Raw genomic sequence first — 14,529 nt, 5'->3', positions numbered from 1 at the left:
GGCGTTATCCCCTAAAATACTAATCGGAACCAGCTTTTATTGACTGTTTTAGTGTGGTACCACATTACGACGTGATCCAAACCAGAAAAAGCCCAGAATCTGGCCAACTAGTATGCGAGAAATGCGAAAGTACGAGCCAGATGAGGGCAAATCCCAGACCTAACCGAGGCATAACCTGCGCTATCCCCTAAAATATTAATCGCAACCAGGTTTAGTTTACTGTTTCGGTGTGGTACCGTATTACTACGAGATCCAAACCAGAAAAAGGCCAGGATCTGGCCAACAGGTATGCGAAAAATGCGAAAGTACGAGCCAGATGAGGGCAAATACCAGACATTACCCAGACATAACCGGCGTTATCCTCTAAAATATTAATCGCAACCAGGATTAATTGACTGTTTCGTTGTGGTGCCGCGTCACTAGGTGATCCAAACCAGAAAAAGGCCAGGATCTGGCCAACAAGTATGCGAAAAATGCGAAAGTACGAGCCAGATGAGGGCAAATACCAGAACTAACCGAGGCATAACCTGCGTTATCCTCTAAAATATTAATCGGAACCAGGTTTAATTGACTGTTTCAGTGTGGTACCACATTACGACGTGATCCAAACCAGAAAAAGCCCAGGATCTGGCCAACAAGGATGCGAGAAATGCGAAAGTACGAGCCAGATGAGGGCAAATCCCAGACCTAACCGAGACGTAACCTGCGCTATCCTCTAAAATATTAATCGCAACCAGGTTTAATTTACTGTTTCGGTGTGGTACCGTATTACTACGTGATCCAAACCAGAAAAAGGCCAGGATCTGGTTAACAACTATGCGAAAAATGCGAAAGCTCGAGCCAGATGAGGGCAAATACCAGACCTAACCCAGACATAACCGGCGTTATCCTCTAAAATATTAATCGCAACCAGGATTAATTGACTGGTTGGGTGTGGTGCCGCGTTACAACGTGATCCAAATCAGAATAAGGCCAGGATCTGGCCAACAAGTATGCGAGAAATGCGAAAGTACGAGCCAGATGAGGGCAAATACCAGACCTAACCCAGACATAACCGGCGTTATCTCCTAAAATACTAATCGGAACCAGCTTTTATTGACTGTATCAGTGTGGTACCACATTACTTCGTGATACAAACCAGAAAAAGCCCAGGATCTGGCCAACTAGTATGCGAGAAATGCGAAAGTACGAGCCAGATGTGGGCAAATCCCAGACCTAACCGAGACATAACCTGCGCTATCCTCTAAAAATATTAATCGCAACCAGGATTAATTGACTGTTTCAGTGTGGTACCACATTACTGCCATGTCAAAGCCCGAAAAAGCCCACGATCTGGCCAACAAGTATGCGAAAAATGCGAAAGTATGAGCCAGATGAGGGCAAATACCAGACCTAACCGAGACATAACATGCGCTATCCTCTAAAATATTAATCGGAACCAGGTTTAATTGACTGTTTCAGTGTGGTACCACATTATTGCCATGTCAAAGCCCGAAAAAGCCCACGATCTGGCCAACAAGTATGCGAAAAATGCGAAAGTACGAGCCAGATGAGGGCAAATACCAGACCTAACCCAGACATAACCGGCGTTATCCCCTAAAATACTAATCGGAACCAGCTTTTATTGACTGTTTCAGTGTGGTACCACATTACGACGTGATCCAAACCAGAAAAAGCCCAGGATCTGGCCAACTAGTATGCGAGAAATGCGAAAGTACGAGCCAGATGAGGGCAAAGCCCAGACCTAACCGAGACATAACCTGCGCTATCCTCTAAAATATTAATCGCAACCAGGTTTAATTTACTGTTTCGGTGTGGTACCGTATTACTACGTGATGCAAACCAGAAAAAGGCCAGGATCTGGCCAACAAGTATGCGAAAAATGCGAAAGTACGAGCCTGATGAGGGCAAATAGCAGACCTAGCCCAGACATAACCGGCGTTGTCCCCTAAAATACTAATCGGAACCAGCTTTTATTGACTGTTTCAGTGTGGTACCACATTACGAAGTGATCCAAACCAGAAAAAGCCCAGGATCTGGCCAACTAGTATGCGAGAAATGCGAAAGCACGAGCCAGATGAGGGCAAATCCCAGACCTAACCGAGGCATAACCTGCGCTATCCCCTAAAATATTAATCGCAACCAGGTTTAATTTACTGTTTCGGTGTGGTACCGTATTACTACGAGGTCCAAACCAGAAAAAGGCCAGGATCTGGCCAACAAGTATGCGAAAAATGCGAAAGTACGAGCCAGATGAGGGCAAATACCAGACCTAACCCAGTCATATCCGGCGTTATCCTCTAAAATATTAATCGCAACCAGGATTAATTTACTGTTTCGGTGTGGTACCGTATTACTACGTGATCCAAACCAGAAAAAGGCCAGGATCTGGCCAACAAGTATGCGAAAAATGCGAAAGTTCGAGCCAGATCAGGGCAAATACCAGACCTAACCCAGACATAACCGGCGTTATCCCCTAAAAATATTAATCGCAACCAGGTTTAATTTACTGTTTCGGTGTGGTACCGTATTACTACGTGATCCAAACCAGAGAAAGGCGTGGATCTGGCCAACAAGTATGCGAAAAATGCGAAAGTACGAGCCAGATGAGGGCAAATACCAGACCTAACCCAGACATAACCGGCGTTATCCTCTAAAATATTAATCGCAACCAGGATTAATTGACTGTTTCGTTGTGGGGCCGCGTTACAACGTGATCCAAACCAGAAAAAGGCCAGGATCTGGCCAACAAGTATGCGAAAAATGCGAAAGTGCGAGCCAGATGAGGGCAAATACCAGAACTAACCGAGGCATAACCTGCGTTATCCTCTAAAATATTAATCGGAACCAGGTTTACTTGACTGTTTCAGTGTGGTACCACATTACTGCCATGTCAAAGCCTGAAAAAGCCCAGGATCTGGCCAACAAGGATGCGAAAAATGCGAAAGTACGAGCCAGATGAGGGCAAATCCCAGACCTAACCGAGACATAACCTGCGCTATCCTCTAAAATATTAATCGCAACCAGGTTTAATTTACTGTTTCGGTGTGGTACCGTATTACTACGTGATCCAAACCAGAAAAAGGCCAGGATCTGGCCAACAAGTATGCGAAAAATGCGAAAGTTCGAGCCAGATCAGGGCAAATACGAGACCTAACCCAGACATAACCGGCGTTATCCCCTAAAATACTAATCGGAACCAGCTTTTATTGACTGTATCAGTGTGGTACCACATTACTACGTGATACAAACCAGAAAAAGCCCAGGATCTGGCCAACTAGTATGCGAGAAATGCGAAAGTACGAGCCAGATGAGGGCAAATCCCAGACCTAACCGAGACATAACCGGCGTTATCCCCTAAAATACTAATCGGAACCAGCTTTTATTGACTGTATCAGTGTGGTACCGCGTTGCTACGTGATCCAAACCAGGAAAAGGCCAGGATCTCGCCAACAAGTATGCGAAAAATGCGAAAGTATGAGCCAGATGATTGCAAATACCAGAAATAACCCAGACATAACCTGCGTTATCCTCTAAAATACTAATCGGAATCAGCTTTTATTGACAGTGTGGTACCACATTTCAACGTGATCCAAACCAGAAAAAGCCCAGGATCTGGCCAACAAGTATGCGAAAAGTGCGAAAGTACGAGCCAGATGAGGGCAAATCCCAGACCTAACCGAGACATAACCGGCGTTATCCTCTAAAATATTAATCGGGACCAGTTTAATTGACTGTTTCGGTGTGGAACATCATTACTACGGGATCCAAATCAGAGAAAACCCAAGATCTGGCCAACTAGTATGCGAGAAATGCGAAAGTACGAGCCAGATGAGGACAAATCCCAGACCTAACCGAGACATAACCTGCGCTATCCCCTAAAATATTAATCGCAACCAGGTTCAATTGACTGTTTCGGTGTGGAACCACATTACGACGGGATCCAAACCACAAAAAACCCGAGATCTGGCCAACAAGTAAGCGAAAAATGCGAAAGTATGAGTCAGATGAGGGCAAATCCCAGACCTAACCGAGACATAACCTGCGCTATCCTCTAAGATATTGATCGCAACCAGGTTTAATTGACTGTTTCGGTGTGGAACCACATTACGACGGGATCCAAACCACAAAAAACCCGAGATCTGGCCAACAAGTAAGCGAAAAATGCGAAAGTATGAGTCAGATGAGGGCAAATCCCAGACCTAACCGAGACATAACCTGCGCTATCCTCTAAGATATTGATCGCAACCAGGTTTAATTGACTGTTTCGGTGTGGAACCACATTACGACGGGATCCAAACCACAAAAAACCCGAGATCTGGCCAACAAGTAAGCGAAAAATGCGAAAGTACGAACCTGATGGGGGCAAATACCAGAACTAACCCAGACATAACGGGCGTTATCCCCTAAAATACTAATCGGAACCAGCTTTTATTGACTGTTTCAGTGTGGTACCACATTACTACGTGATACAAACCAGAAAAAGCCCAGGATCTGGCCAACTAGTATGCGAGAAATGCGAAAGTACGAGCCAGATGTGGGCAAATCCCAGACCTTACCGAGACATAACCTGCGCTATCCTCTAAAAATATTAATCGCAACCAGGTTTAATTTACTGTTTCGGTGTGGTACCGTATTACTACGTGATCCAAACCACAAAAAGGCCAGGATCTGGCCAACAAGTATGCGAAAAATGCGAAAGTACGAGCCAGATGAGGGCAAATACCAGACCTAACTCAGACATAACCGGCGTTATCCTCTAAAATATTAATCGCAACCAGGATTAATTGACTGTTTCGTTGTGGTGCCGCGTTACAACATGATCCAAACCAGAAAAAGGCCAGGATCTGGCCAACAAGTATGCGAAAAATGCGAAAGTACGGGCCAGATGAGGGCAAATACCAGAACAAACCGAGGCATAACCTGCGTTATCCTCTAAAATATTAATCGGAACCAGGTTTAACTGACTGTTTCAGTGTGGTACCACATTACTGCCATGTCAAAGCCTGAAAAAGCCCAGGATCTGGCCAACAAGGACGCGAAAAATGCGAAAGTACGAGCCAGATGAGGGCAAATCCCAGGCCTAACCGAGACATAACCTGCGCTATCCTCTAAAATATTAATCGCAACCAGGTTTAATTTACTGTTTCGGTGTGGTACCGTATTACTACGTGATCCAAACCAGAAAAAGGCCAGGATCTGGTCAACAACTATGCGAAAAACGCGAAAGCTCGAGCCAGATGGGGGCAAATACCAGACCTAACCCAGACATAACCGGCGATATCCTCTAAAATATTAATCGCAACAAGGATTAATTGACTGTTTGGGTGTGGTGCCGCGTTACAACGTGCTCCAATCCAGAAAAAGGCCAGGATCTGGCCAACAAGTATGCGAAAAATGCGAAAGTATGAGTCAGATGAGGGCAAATACCAGACCTAATCCAGACATAACCGGCGTTATCCCCTAAAATACTAATCGGAACCAGGTTTAATTTAATGTTTCGGTGTGGTACCGTATTACTACGTGATCCAAACCAGAAAAAGCCCAGGATCTGGCCAACTAGTATGCGAGAAATGCGAAAGTACGAGCCAGATGAGGGCAAATACCAGACCTAACCGAGACATAACCTGCGCTATCCTCTAAAATATTAATCGGAACCAGGATTAATTGACTGTTCAAGTGTGGTACCACATTACTGTCATGTCAAAGCCCGAAAAAGCCCACGATCTGGCCAACAAGTATGCGAATAACGAGTAAGTATGAGACAGATGAGGGCAAATACCGGACCTAACCCAGACATAACCGGCGTTATCCCCTAAAATACTATCTGGAACCAGCTTTTATTGACAGTGTGATACCACATTACGACGTGATCCAAACCAGAAAAAGCCCAGGATCTGGCCAACTAGTATGCGAGAAATGCGAAAGTACGAGCCAGATGTGGGCAAATCCCAGCCCTTACCGGGACATAACCTGCGCTATCCTCTAAAAATATTAATCGCAACCAGGTTTAATTTACAGTTTCGGTGTGGTACCGTATTACTACGTGATCCAAACCACAAAAAGGCCAGGATCTGGCCAACAAGTATGCGAAAAATGCGAAAGTACGAGCCAGATGAGGGCAAATACCAGACCTAACCCAGACATAACCGGCGTTATCCTCTAAAATATTAATCGCAACCAGGATTAATTGACTGTTTCGTTGTGGTGCCGCGTTACAACATGATCCAAACCAGAAAAAGGCCAGGATCTGGCCAACAAGTATGCGAAAAATGCGAAAGTACGGGCCAGATGAGGGCAAATACCAGAACTAACCGAGGCATAACCTGCGTTATCCTCTAAAATATTAATCGGAACCAGGTTTAACTGACTGTTTCAGTGTGGTACCACATTACTGCCATGTCAAAGCCTGAAAAAGCCCAGGATCTGGCCAACAAGGACGCGAAAAATGCGAAAGTACGAGCCAGATGAGGGCAAATCCCAGGCCTAACCGAGACATAACCTGCGCTATCCTCTAAAATATTAATCGCAACCAGGTTTAATTTACTGTTTCGGTGTGGTACCGTATTACTACGTGATCCAAACCAGAAAAAGGCCAGGATCTGGCCAACAAGTATGCGAAAAGTGCGAAAGTACGAGCCAGATGAGGGCAAATCCCAGACCTAACCGAGACATAACCGGCGTTATCCTCTAAAATATTAATCGGAACCAGTTTAATTGACTGTTTCGGTGTGGAACATCATTACTACGGGATCCAAATCAGAGAAAACCCAGGATCTGGCCAACTAGTATGCGAGAAATGCGAAAGTACGAGCCAGATGAGGGCAAATCCCAGAACAAACCGAGACATAACCTGCGCTATCCCCTAAAATATTAATCGCAATCAGGTTCAATTGACTGTTTCGGTGTGGAACCACATTACGACGGGATTCAAACCACAAAAAACCCGAGATCTGGCCAACAAGTAAGCGAAAAATGCGAAAGTATGAGTCAGATGAGGGCAAATCCCAGACCTAACCGAGACATAACCTGCGCTATCCTCTAAGATATTAATCGCAACCAGGTTTAATTGACTGTTTCGGTGTGGAACCACATTACGACGGGATCCAAACCACAAAAAACCCGAGATCTGGCCAACAAGTAAGCGAAAAATGCGAAAGTACGAACCTGATGGGGGCAAATACCAGAACTAACCCAGACATAACCGGCGTTATCCCCTAAAATATTAGTCGCAACCAGGATTAATTGACTGTTTCGTTGTGGTGCCGCGGTACAACGTGATCCAAACCACAAAAAGGCCAGGATCTGGCCAACAAGTATGCGAAAAATGCGATAGTACGGGCCAGATGAGGGCAAATACCAGAACTAACCGAGGCATAACCTGCGTTATCCTCTAAAATATTAATCGGAACCAGGTTTAACTGACTGTTTCAGTGTGGTACCACATTACTACGTGATACAAACCAGAAAAAGCCCAGGATCTGGCCAACTAGTATACGAGAAATGCGAAAGTACGAGCCAGATGTGGGCAAATCCCAGACCTTACCGAGACATAACCGGCGTTATCCTCTAAAATATTAATCGCAACCAGGATTAATTGACTGTTTCGTTGTGGTGCCGCGTTACAACGTGATCCAAACCACAAAAAGGCCAGGATCTGGCCAACAAGTATGCGAAAAATGCGAAAGTACGGGCCAGATGAGGGCAAATACCAGAACTAACCGAGACATAACCGGCGTTATCCTCTAAAATATTAATCGGAACCAGTTTAATTGACTGTTTCGGTGTGGAACATCATTACTACGGGATCCAAATCAGAGAAAACCCAGGATCTGGCCAACTAGTATGCGAGAAATGCGAAAGTACGAGCCAGATGAGGGCAAATCCCAGACCAAACCGAGACATAACCTGCGCTATCCCCTAAAATATTAATCGCAATCAGGTTCAATTGACTGTTTCGGTGTGGAACCACATTACGACGGGATCCAAACCACAAAAAGCCCAGGATCTGGCCAACTAGTATACGAGAAATGCGAAAGTACGAGCCAGATGTGGGCAAATCCCAGACCTTACCGAGACATAACCTGCGCTATCCTCTAAAAATATTAATCGCAACCAGGTTTAATTGACTGTTTCGGTGTGGAACCACATTACGACGGGATCCAAACCACAAAAAACCCGACATCTGGCCAACAAGTAAGCGAAAAATGCGAAAGTACGAACCTGATGGGGGCAAATACCAGAACTAACCCAGACATAACCGGCGTTATCCCCTAAAATACTAATCGGAACCAGCTTTTATTGACTGTTTCAGTGTGGTACCACATTACTACGTGATACAAACCAGAAAAAGCCCAGGATCTGGCCAACTAGTATACGAGAAATGCGAAAGTACGAGCCAGATGTGGGCAAATCCCAGACCTTACCGAGACATAACCTGCGCTATCCTCTAAAAATATTAATCGCAACCAGGTTTAATTTACTGTTTCGGTGTGGTACCACATTACTACGTGATACAAACCAGAAAAAGCCCAGGATCTGGCCAACTAGTATACGAGAAATGCGAAAGTACGAGCCAGATGTGGGCAAATCCCAGACCTTACCGAGACATAACCTGCGCTATCCTCTAAAAATATTAATCGCAACCAGGTTTAATTTACTGTTTCGGTGTGGTACCGTATTACTACGTGATCCAAACCACAAAAAGGCCAGGATCTGGCCGACAATTATGCGAAAAATGCGAAAGTACGAGCCAGATGAGGGCAAATACCAGATCTAACCCAGACATACCGGCGTTATCCTCTAAAATAGTAATCGCAACCAGGATTAATTGACTGTTTCGTTGTGGTGCCCCGTTACAACGTGATCCAAACCACAAAAAGGCCAGGATCTAGCCAACAAGTATGCGAAAAATGCGAAAGTACGGGCCAGATGAGGGCAAATACCAGAACTAACCGAGACATAACCTGCGCTATCCTCTAAAATATTAATCGCAACCAGGTTTAATTTACTGTTTCGGTGTGGTACCGTATTACTACGTGATCCAAACCAGAAAAAGGCCAGGATCTGGTCAACAACTATGCGAAAAATGCGAAAGCTCGAGCCAGATGAGGGCAAATACCAGACCTAACCCAGACATAACCGGCGTTATCCTCTAAAATATTAATCGCAACAAGGATTAATTGACTGTTTGGGTGTGGTGCCGCGTTACAACGTGCTCCAAACCAGAAAAAGGCCAGGATCTGGCCAACAAGTATGCGAAAAATGCGAAAGTATGAGTCAGATGAGGGCAAATACCAGACCTAATCCAGACATAACCGGCGTTATCCCCTAAAATACTAATCGGAACCAGGTTTAATTTAATGTTTCGGTGTGGTACCGTATTACTACGTGATCCAAACCAGAAAAAGCCCAGGATCTGGCCAACTAGTATGCGAGAAATGCGAAAGTACGAGCCAGATGAGGGCAAATACCAGACCTAACCGAGACATAACCTGCGCTATCCTCTAAAATATTAATCGGAACCAGGATTAATTGACTGTTCAAGTGTGGTACCACATTACTGTCATGTCAAAGCCCGAAAAAGCCCACGATCTGGCCAACAAGTATGCGAATAACGATTAAATATGAGACAGATGAGGGCAAATACCGGACCTAACCCAGACATAACCGGCGTTATCCCCTAAAATACTATCTGGAACCAGCTTTTATTGACAGTGTGATACCACATTACTACGTGATACAAACCAGAAAAAGGCCAGGACCTGGCCAACTAGTATGCGAGAAATGCGAAAGTACGAGCCAGATGTGGGCAAATCCCAGACCTAACCGAGACAAAACCTGCGCTATCCTCTAAAAATATTAATCGCAACCAGGTTTAATTTACTGTTTCGGTGTGGTACCGTATTACTACGTGATCCAAACCAGAAAAAGGCCAGGATCTGGCTAACAAGTATGCGAAAAATGCGAAAGTACGAGCCAGATGAGGGCAAGTACCAGACCTAACCCAGACATAACCGGCGTTATCCTCTAAAATATTAATCGCAACCAGGATTAATTGACTGTTTCGTTGTGGTGCCGCGTTACAACGTGATCCAAACCAGAAAAAGGCCAGGATCTGGCCAACAAGTATGCGAAAAATGCGAAAGTACGAGCCAGATGAGGGTAAATACCAGAACTAACCGAGGCATAACCTGCGTTATCCTCTAGAATATTAATCGCAAACAGGTTTAATTGACTGTTTCGGTGTGGTACCGCATTACTACATGATCCAATCCGGAAAAAGCCCTGGATCTGGCTAACTAGTATGCGAAAAGTGCGAAAGTACGAGCCAGATGATTGCTAATACCACACCAAACCGAGACATAACCGGCGATATCCTCTAAAATATTAATCGCAAACAGGTTTAATTGACTGTTTCGGTGTGGTACCGCATTACTACATGATCCAATCCAGAAAAAGCCCTGGATCTGGCCAACAAGTATGCGAAAAATGCGTCAGTACGAGCCAGATGAGTGCAAATACCAGAACTAACCCAAACGTAACCAGCGTTATCTTCCAAACTATTAATCGGAACCAGCCATTATTGAGTGTTTCAGTATGGTACCACATTGCTACGTTATCCAAACGAGAAAAAACCCAGTATCTGCCCAATAAGTATGCGAAAAACGCGTAAGTATGAGCCAGATGACTGCAAATACCAGAACCAACCCAGACATAACCAGCGTTATCCTCTAAAGACTATTCGGAACCAGCTTTTATTGACAGTGTGGAACCACATTACTACGTGATCCAAGCCAGAAAAAGCCCAGGATCTGGCCAACAAGTGTGCGAAAAATGCGAAAGTATGAGCCAGATGGGTGGAAATACCAGAACTAACCCAGACATAACCGGCGTTATCCTTTAAAATATTAATCGCAGCCAGCTTTAATTGACTGCTTCGGTGTGGTACCGCATTACTACGTGATCCAAACCAGAAAAAGGCCAGGATCTGGCCAACAAGTATGCAAAAAATGCGAAAGTACGAGCCAGATGAGGGCAAATACCAGACCTGACCCAGACATAACCGGCTTTATCCTCTAAAATATTAATCGCAACAAGGTTTAATTGACTGTTTCAGTGTGGTACCACATTACTACGTGGTACAAGCCAGAATAGGGCCAGGATCTGGCCAACAAGACAGCGAAAAGTGCGAAAGTACGAGCCAGATGAGGGCAAATCCCAGACCTAACCGAGACATAACCGGCGTTATCCTCTAAAATATTAATCGGAACCAGTTTAATTGACTGTTTCGGTGTGGAACATCATTACTACGGGATCCAAATCAGAGAAAACCCAAGATCTGGCCAACTAGTATGCGAGAAATGCGAAAGTACGAGCCAGATGAGGACAAATCCCAGACCTAACCGAGACATAACCTGCGCTATCCCCTAAAATATTAATCGCAACCAGGTTCAATTGACTGTTTCGGTGTGGAACCACATTACGACGGGATCCAAACCACAAAAAACCCGAGATCTGGCCAACAAGTAAGCGAAAAATGCGAAAGTATGAGTCAGATGAGGGCAAATCCCAGACCTAACCGAGACATAACCTGCGCTATCCTCTAAGATATTGATCGCAACCAGGTTTAATTGACTGTTTCGGTGTGGAACCACATTACGACGGGATCCAAACCACAAAAAACCCGAGATCTGGCCAACAAGTAAGCGAAAAATGCGAAAGTATGAGTCAGATGAGGGCAAATCCCAGACCTAACCGAGACATAACCTGCGCTATCCTCTAAGATATTGATCGCAACCAGGTTTAATTGACTGTTTCGGTGTGGAACCACATTACGACGGGATCCAAACCACAAAAAACCCGAGATCTGGCCAACAAGTAAGCGAAAAATGCGAAAGTACGAACCTGATGGGGGCAAATACCAGAACTAACCCAGACATAACGGGCGTTATCCCCTAAAATACTAATCGGAACCAGCTTTTATTGACTGTTTCAGTGTGGTACCACATTACTACGTGATACAAACCAGAAAAAGCCCAGGATCTGGCCAACTAGTATGCGAGAAATGCGAAAGTACGAGCCAGATGTGGGCAAATCCCAGACCTTACCGAGACATAACCTGCGCTATCCTCTAAAAATATTAATCGCAACCAGGTTTAATTTACTGTTTCGGTGTGGTACCGTATTACTACGTGATCCAAACCACAAAAAGGCCAGGATCTGGCCAACAAGTATGCGAAAAATGCGAAAGTACGAGCCAGATGAGGGCAAATACCAGACCTAACTCAGACATAACCGGCGTTATCCTCTAAAATATTAATCGCAACCAGGATTAATTGACTGTTTCGTTGTGGTGCCGCGTTACAACATGATCCAAACCAGAAAAAGGCCAGGATCTGGCCAACAAGTATGCGAAAAATGCGAAAGTACGGGCCAGATGAGGGCAAATACCAGAACAAACCGAGGCATAACCTGCGTTATCCTCTAAAATATTAATCGGAACCAGGTTTAACTGACTGTTTCAGTGTGGTACCACATTACTGCCATGTCAAAGCCTGAAAAAGCCCAGGATCTGGCCAACAAGGACGCGAAAAATGCGAAAGTACGAGCCAGATGAGGGCAAATCCCAGGCCTAACCGAGACATAACCTGCGCTATCCTCTAAAATATTAATCGCAACCAGGTTTAATTTACTGTTTCGGTGTGGTACCGTATTACTACGTGATCCAAACCAGAAAAAGGCCAGGATCTGGTCAACAACTATGCGAAAAACGCGAAAGCTCGAGCCAGATGGGGGCAAATACCAGACCTAACCCAGACATAACCGGCGATATCCTCTAAAATATTAATCGCAACAAGGATTAATTGACTGTTTGGGTGTGGTGCCGCGTTACAACGTGCTCCAATCCAGAAAAAGGCCAGGATCTGGCCAACAAGTATGCGAAAAATGCGAAAGTATGAGTCAGATGAGGGCAAATACCAGACCTAATCCAGACATAACCGGCGTTATCCCCTAAAATACTAATCGGAACCAGGTTTAATTTAATGTTTCGGTGTGGTACCGTATTACTACGTGATCCAAACCAGAAAAAGCCCAGGATCTGGCCAACTAGTATGCGAGAAATGCGAAAGTACGAGCCAGATGAGGGCAAATACCAGACCTAACCGAGACATAACCTGCGCTATCCTCTAAAATATTAATCGGAACCAGGATTAATTGACTGTTCAAGTGTGGTACCACATTACTGTCATGTCAAAGCCCGAAAAAGCCCACGATCTGGCCAACAAGTATGCGAATAACGAGTAAGTATGAGACAGATGAGGGCAAATACCGGACCTAACCCAGACATAACCGGCGTTATCCCCTAAAATACTATCTGGAACCAGCTTTTATTGACAGTGTGATACCACATTACGACGTGATCCAAACCAGAAAAAGCCCAGGATCTGGCCAACTAGTATGCGAGAAATGCGAAAGTACGAGCCAGATGTGGGCAAATCCCAGCCCTTACCGGGACATAACCTGCGCTATCCTCTAAAAATATTAATCGCAACCAGGTTTAATTTACAGTTTCGGTGTGGTACCGTATTACTACGTGATCCAAACCACAAAAAGGCCAGGATCTGGCCAACAAGTATGCGAAAAATGCGAAAGTACGAGCCAGATGAGGGCAAATACCAGACCTAACCCAGACATAACCGGCGTTATCCTCTAAAATATTAATCGCAACCAGGATTAATTGACTGTTTCGTTGTGGTGCCGCGTTACAACATGATCCAAACCAGAAAAAGGCCAGGATCTGGCCAACAAGTATGCGAAAAATGCGAAAGTACGGGCCAGATGAGGGCAAATACCAGAACTAACCGAGGCATAACCTGCGTTATCCTCTAAAATATTAATCGGAACCAGGTTTAACTGACTGTTTCAGTGTGGTACCACATTACTGCCATGTCAAAGCCTGAAAAAGCCCAGGATCTGGCCAACAAGGACGCGAAAAATGCGAAAGTACGAGCCAGATGAGGGCAAATCCCAGGCCTAACCGAGACATAACCTGCGCTATCCTCTAAAATATTAATCGCAACCAGGTTTAATTTACTGTTTCGGTGTGGTACCGTATTACTACGTGATCCAAACCAGAAAAAGGCCAGGATCTGGCCAACAAGTATGCGAAAAGTGCGAAAGTACGAGCCAGATGAGGGCAAATCCCAGACCTAACCGAGACATAACCGGCGTTATCCTCTAAAATATTAATCGGAACCAGTTTAATTGACTGTTTCGGTGTGGAACATCATTACTACGGGATCCAAATCAGAGAAAACCCAGGATCTGGCCAACTAGTATGCGAGAAATGCGAAAGTACGAGCCAGATGAGGGCAAATCCCAGAACAAACCGAGACATAACCTGCGCTATCCCCTAAAATATTAATCGCAATCAGGTTCAATTGACTGTTTCGGTGTGGAACCACATTACGACGGGATTCAAACCACAAAAAACCCGAGATCTGGCCAACAAGTAAGCGAAAAATG

This window comes from Colletes latitarsis, chromosome 4 (genome assembly GCF_051014445.1).
Source record: "Colletes latitarsis isolate SP2378_abdomen chromosome 4, iyColLati1, whole genome shotgun sequence".
Taxonomy (NCBI): Eukaryota; Metazoa; Arthropoda; class Insecta; order Hymenoptera; family Colletidae; genus Colletes; species Colletes latitarsis.
The sequence above is the reverse complement of the archived record's forward strand: the minus strand, read 5'-3'. Positions refer to the sequence as shown.